The sequence below is a fragment of the Volvox carteri genome (genome assembly GCF_000143455.1).
Source record: "Volvox carteri f. nagariensis unplaced genomic scaffold VOLCAscaffold_82, whole genome shotgun sequence".
Taxonomy (NCBI): Eukaryota; Viridiplantae; Chlorophyta; class Chlorophyceae; order Chlamydomonadales; family Volvocaceae; genus Volvox; species Volvox carteri.
In genome coordinates, this window is record NW_003307625.1 from 508,681 (window position 1) to 514,680 (window position 6,000).

The window sequence follows — 6,000 nt, forward strand, 5'->3', positions numbered from 1 at the left end:
CTGCTCACGTCGGGGGGGGTGCCCTTTTCCCCCCACGATATGTTGCTGGGTTGTACGGCGGATTGTATTCATATATGAAGAGTTTTTAAAATGGGTTGTTGTTGTTGTTGGAGGAGCAGGGAGACAGGTGTATGTGTATGTATGCCTGTATGTGTGCATGTATGTATGCCTGTATGTGTGCCTGTATGTGTGCATGTATGTATGCCTGTATGTGTGCATGTATGTATGCATGTATGTATGCCTGTATGTATGTATGTATGCCTGTATGTGTAGGTATATGTGTGTGTATGTGTGTTTCAGGTGAAGACGCGTGCGTGCACTGGGGTACCTGGCGAGAAGGGCGAGGGCATGATGGGCTCTTATGATGGGCTAACCGACGTGTCTAACAATATTATTTAAGAAACCCCGTCAGTCTTGTCGGACACAACCGAATGAGGACTTGTGGTGGTGAGATTTTATTTCCCACATGCATGGGCGGCTTGTTGGCCTCCGAGGGGCGGACGGGGTTGTTGTACGACACGTTGGGCGGCTGTGGGAAGATCCCCTTGTCTCTCTGTGACTCTGACTGACATCTCGGAATTCGGAGAAGAGAATTATTTTGTATCGTCGAACTGCCGTCGTCATGCATGCACGTCACCGTCGTCATTTTGACGCAGCAGCCGCAGCAGTTACTCTTCCTTCAAAATTTCTCCCTCAAATATCTCTTTCCTATCTCACTCCGCCGCCCAGATGCCGGTGAGCTCAGGTCGTGAGTGAGAAAACCCTAAAACCTCCTCAACCTAAAGCACACAGACCCCCCCCCACACACACACACACACGCACGCACGCAATGCACAAAAGCGTTTTTTATCCCATTGACACGCAACCCCATCAAAATCCATTATGTCGACTACTACAACACCGTTCTGGGAAGCAGCACATGTGTCCATGGACAGTCTGCAAGTCCGCTCCGCTCCACCCGACCTACACACACACACACAGACACACACCTACACACACACATACACACATACACACACACAGGCCCCAAGGGGTGCGATGACACCCCCGCCCATCGAGTTGAAAGCGTTCGAGCCATCGAGTCATAGTCGTCAAACCCTTAGGGACCTGTCGTCCGCCCACTCACATCGACCTCCCATGCAACAGCCCTAGGTGCAAATGTGCGATGACGGCAAACCCCAAGCCGCACACACCTCGCCACTTGCGGGTACCCCACCCCCCTAGGTTACAAAGACTACCAGAAGCAACCTCGTCCTCACTCGACACCGCAATACACACTGGACTGCACTGACTATGGGGTGCATGGCGCGTGTCGCCTTGGTAGAGCTTTGCCGGTGTGGTGTGGTTTTTATCCATATGAGCCGCTGTGTGCGTGTGTGCATGTATGCCTGTATGTATGTATGTGCGTATATGATGTGTGAAACAGAGGGGTGTATCTTCGCCCGTGGCAGCTACCCTGCGAAACCCTGCCTTCCACGGTATTTCGGGGCACCCTCATCCAGTCACCCCCTAGTCATCTTCTCAGTGGATCGCTCAGGTTCCGCACCCACCACCAGCATCCAACGTAATTTGCCGGGTCGACAGCGGCCCAACTCCATTCCTGGTCGGCCCGCGGGTTAACTTTATCCCAGGTCACCACCGTCCATCAACTAGGGGCGCAATGCCTTCCACCATCGGAAGGACTTTTGACCCTAACGGGTATCGGTCCCGGGATCTCCCGGGGGCAATGGTCGCGCCTTACCAGTAGTGCCAAACCCTAATATATATAAAGTTTGTATTAGTATGTCTGTCTGTCTGCATGTATATCTCTCTTTAGGTGGACGCACCGACTGTGTGTGTTTGGGTCTCCTTCCCCCGGTGTCTGCATTGGGGTGTGTGTGTATGTGTATTGGGGCGTGCGTGTCTCTGTTGGTGGTTAGTAGTTGGTGGAAAGGCAGGGCACCTCATTTCGGTTACATGAGGCCTTGTGAAGGAGGTCTTGTGAAGCGGTCCACACCAGGTGCAGGTGCACCTCTTCACCACCATTTACCCGGGTATCTACCCGCACCGCATGACCCCGCTGCAGTTCGCCCTTCGGCTCAGCAGGAGCCTCGTAATGACGTGGCTGATCAGACCCGTGGGTCCGAAGAAGAAGCACAGCAGCACCGAATGGGCCGTAGGGGTGCAGGTGCAGATGCCGTCCAACGCAATCTCCCTGCATGTACACATATACGCATATTATTACTCGTGTTTATGTATGTATGACTGTATGTATGTATGTATGTATCAGCCGCAGCAATAGTAGCAGTAGCAGAAGCAGCAGTTGCAGCTCAAGTTAAGAAAAAAAACTGCACAGCAGGTTTCGTCGCCTCCGCTCCCCAACCGCACCGCACCGCACCTAGCCATCAAAGCATCCAGGGCAAGGAGGTGCAGCCAGCACAGCAACGTAACCACCGGCTGCGAGAACATGCGGGCAAAGGGACTCAGGTCCACAACAGTAGCAGTAGCAGCTGCAGCAGTGGCACCGGCGACACCGCCACCTCCCGCAGCGGCGGCTCCAGCTACAGCCGCCTGAAGGGAGTCCAAACGCCCCCCAGTGCAGCGCCAAGTCCCGCCTGCCATGCGGCCGCCAGAATGGTGCCGTACAGCAGTGACAGGCTGATGTACAGCGTCGGGGTGTTGAGCAGTACTGACCGGGTCTGTAAAACAAGGGGGCGGCAGTCACATCGCGGCGGTGGAGGGGAGCTTGGTGGGCAGGGGTAGGGGTAAGGGCAGGGGTAGGGGGGTAGGGGTAGGGGTAGGGGGGTAGGGGCAGGGGTAAGGGTAGGGGTAAGGGCAGGGGTAGGGGTAGGGGTAGGGGTAGGGGTAAGGGGGTAGGGGTAGGGGTAAGGGGGTAGGGGTAGGGGCAGGGGTAGGGGTAGGGGTAGGGGTAGGGGTAGGGGTAGGGGTAGGGGTAAAGGTAGGGGTAGGGGTAAAGGTAGGGGTAGGGGCAGGGGTAGGGGTAGGGGTAGGGGTAGGGGTAGGGGTAGGGGTAGGGGTAGGGGTAGGGGTAGGGGCAGGGGCATCACAACGTGGCGGTGCTGCGGGGGTGCTGGGGGTTTGGGTATGAGGGGACTGAGTATCGCCGTACAGCCGTCGGCAGGAGGGTGCAAGTGGTTGTAGTTGGTTGTAGCTGTAGCCGCTCACCCACTACCACTCACTCACCAGTTTCAGCCCCGGGAAGAACGCCATCAGGCCGTACACAGGAACCATCAAGGCGGAGCTGAAGCTGAAGACGGCGGCGGCGGACAAACCCGACACCAACATCACGCCGCCGCCCGCAGAGGCAACCCCCCCGGTGGCGGCGGCAGCGCCTTTCGCAGCGCCGCAACAGCCCGTGCAGGCGGCAGTAGCGGCGGACGGTATCGCTGCCGCCGCCGTCGCAGCTGCAGCTGCTACTGCCGCTGCCGTCACCACCCAACGCGGCGATCCGTCTGCCGCCAGCCCCGTCGTCGTCGCTGCTGCTACTGCTGTTGCTGCTGTAGCTGCAACCGTAGGTAAGTTACGGCCCCTGGGGCCCACCAGGACCGCTACAGCGGGGGGGGGACCTGAGGAGCACCCCGTGGTGGTGGGCCCGATGGTAAACACGCAGAGGTGAATGTGGTAGGTGGCCGGCTGGTGGCGGTTGTCATCGAGGGTGCGGTGGAGGATAGGACTGCATGATATGACTGGCGCTGGGAGATAGGAATAGGATGCCGTACAAAAGATGTTAACTTAGCACATCGTACGACTTCGATGGGAGCGCCTCCCAAAAGGCTGTCGGGTGAATGGACGCCAGAATATGACGGGGCGCAGTGCAAAGCCATCCTGCTTGGTGTGGTGAGGTGTTTTATGATTAAGTTTACGCTTTAGTGGTTTGGAGGATCTGCGGGTGGTGCATCATGCTTTGAGCAAACTGGGATGTGGAGAATGTAGTATGTCCGTTGAAACGGCGTCGTTATGGGCACGCGGTTTCGGGGCGAAGTAACCACCTCGCAACTCTGACGCCATCTGGTTCAAAACCTTTTACCGCGCGCTCACCGAAAGCTGGTTGTCTCCATTGCACATTGAGACCAGGGCGGCAGCGTATCGGTTCACCAAGGGAAACTGTCGCGCAAGCCATCAAGGTCTTGTGTAAGGAGTCAGAGCTCAGAGGAAGTTGTGCGTGCTGTTCTATCTAGCTGATAAAAGTAGTAAGCTCACTCTGTAATTCAAAGTTTAAAGCAATGTGTGCGGTTCCGGTGTGTGATGTGGCAGTCAGGAATACAGCACATGCTCTCTAACGGGCTACCTAGCCAGTTCACCACCATAGGTAAAGTAGTAATCTATCTAAGTTTAGCATCTCCTATTCCGCATGGGCCTTCCTGGAGCTTTTTTTGGCAACCGGCAACAGAAACACCAGAATGGTCCAAGTCAATGCCAGACAGCCAGAGAGCCAACCCGTTATGATAACGTCGAAATAACTGGCTGAAAAGGTTGCGTTGTGCTACAGCAGCTTGTTACGTGACACTGTTGGCATCTACAGTTTACGGCCAAAGCGACCGTGCGAGCATCCAAGTTTTGCGCTGTGCAATCATCGCCGATTTTTTTCTCCGCAACACTTATACATTTCAAACTATTTAATAATGGCGGAATCTGATTACGCTGATGGCCAGCTTCAGCTGGAAGCGACTTCAGAGTCATGCTGGCAGCTTTGGCAGGCGGTCCGGGCCAAGCGGCCGTTGGTTCACTGCATCACCAATTTCGTATCTATGGACATCATGGCAAACGTACTGCTAGCGGCAGGCTGCTCGCCAGCCATGGTACGAACCCAAGAGTCCCATCATTTCTCCTTCCCATGTCAACTCTCGTAGAGAACCACAGTCTCCCCATGCTCGACCTTTCCCATGGACCTCCTCTCAGCCTTACTGCTATTCAAATTTTCCTTGTGGCTTTTCTCTACACAAGAAATCGCTTTCATTTGCTTAACCCTCTCCCCCCGCACGGCCACCTGCTGTCACATTCCGACCCCACACCCGTACACACACACCCATACACGCTCTTCTACCCCTCACTCACCTCCCCTCTTCCCCCCCACATTCATCACATCCATACACACCCGCCCCAGGCACACTCCCTGGATGAGGTCGAGTCGTTCATCGCCATCAGCTCGGCACTGCTGGTCAACATGGGCACCCTGTCGCCAGACTGGGTAGCTGCCAAGAAGCTGGCAGCGAAGAAGGTGTGTGTGTGGTACTTGACGCGCATGCACTTACACAGACATATACACATGTGTACACCACATACACATGTCTTCAGGTTACGGCACCCCTGTACGACAGCCTTGTGTTCGTGTACCGAAAGGGCGGAGAAGTTTATTCGGGGTTTTTATGCTGGAAAGCACGAGGGGTTTGGCACTGCAGCTGTAGCGTCTGGCTGATCCGGACATGTCTCTCTAGGGCGTGTTGTGAATTGGTGTCTGCTACAGCTAGCTGGCTTGAGTTGGCTTGCTGCTACAGCTAGCTGGCTTGCTGCTACAGCTGCCTCCTGCTCTGTGCTGCCAAACATCAACCCTCCCCTCACATCTTCCCCCCTCCCCCCTTTCCCCATCCGCTATCTGTTACTTGCGTCTTGCCTTGCTGCACGTGACTACTACTCCCTCCCCACCTTCATCCCCATCCTCCTCGTCCTCCCCTATCCCGCTCACCCCCTCCCTCCTCTCCTCCCTCTCCTCCCCACCCCGCCCCATCCCACCCCGCCCCTGCAGGCTGTGCAGCTAGGCAAGCCCTGGGTTCTGGACCCCGTGGGCTGCGGCGCCACCGCCGTCCGTACAGCCTCCTGTCTGGAGCTGCTGTCGTGCGGCCCGACGGTGGTACGAGGTAACGCCTCCGAGGTGTTGGCGCTGGCGGGGGCGGCGGGGAGTGGTGTGAGGGGTGTGGACAGTACGGCAGCCAGCTCGGATGCCCTTGAGGTGGGCCCGTGTGTGTGTGGGGCGGGTTGGGGGTTGGGGGGTGGGGAATGCGA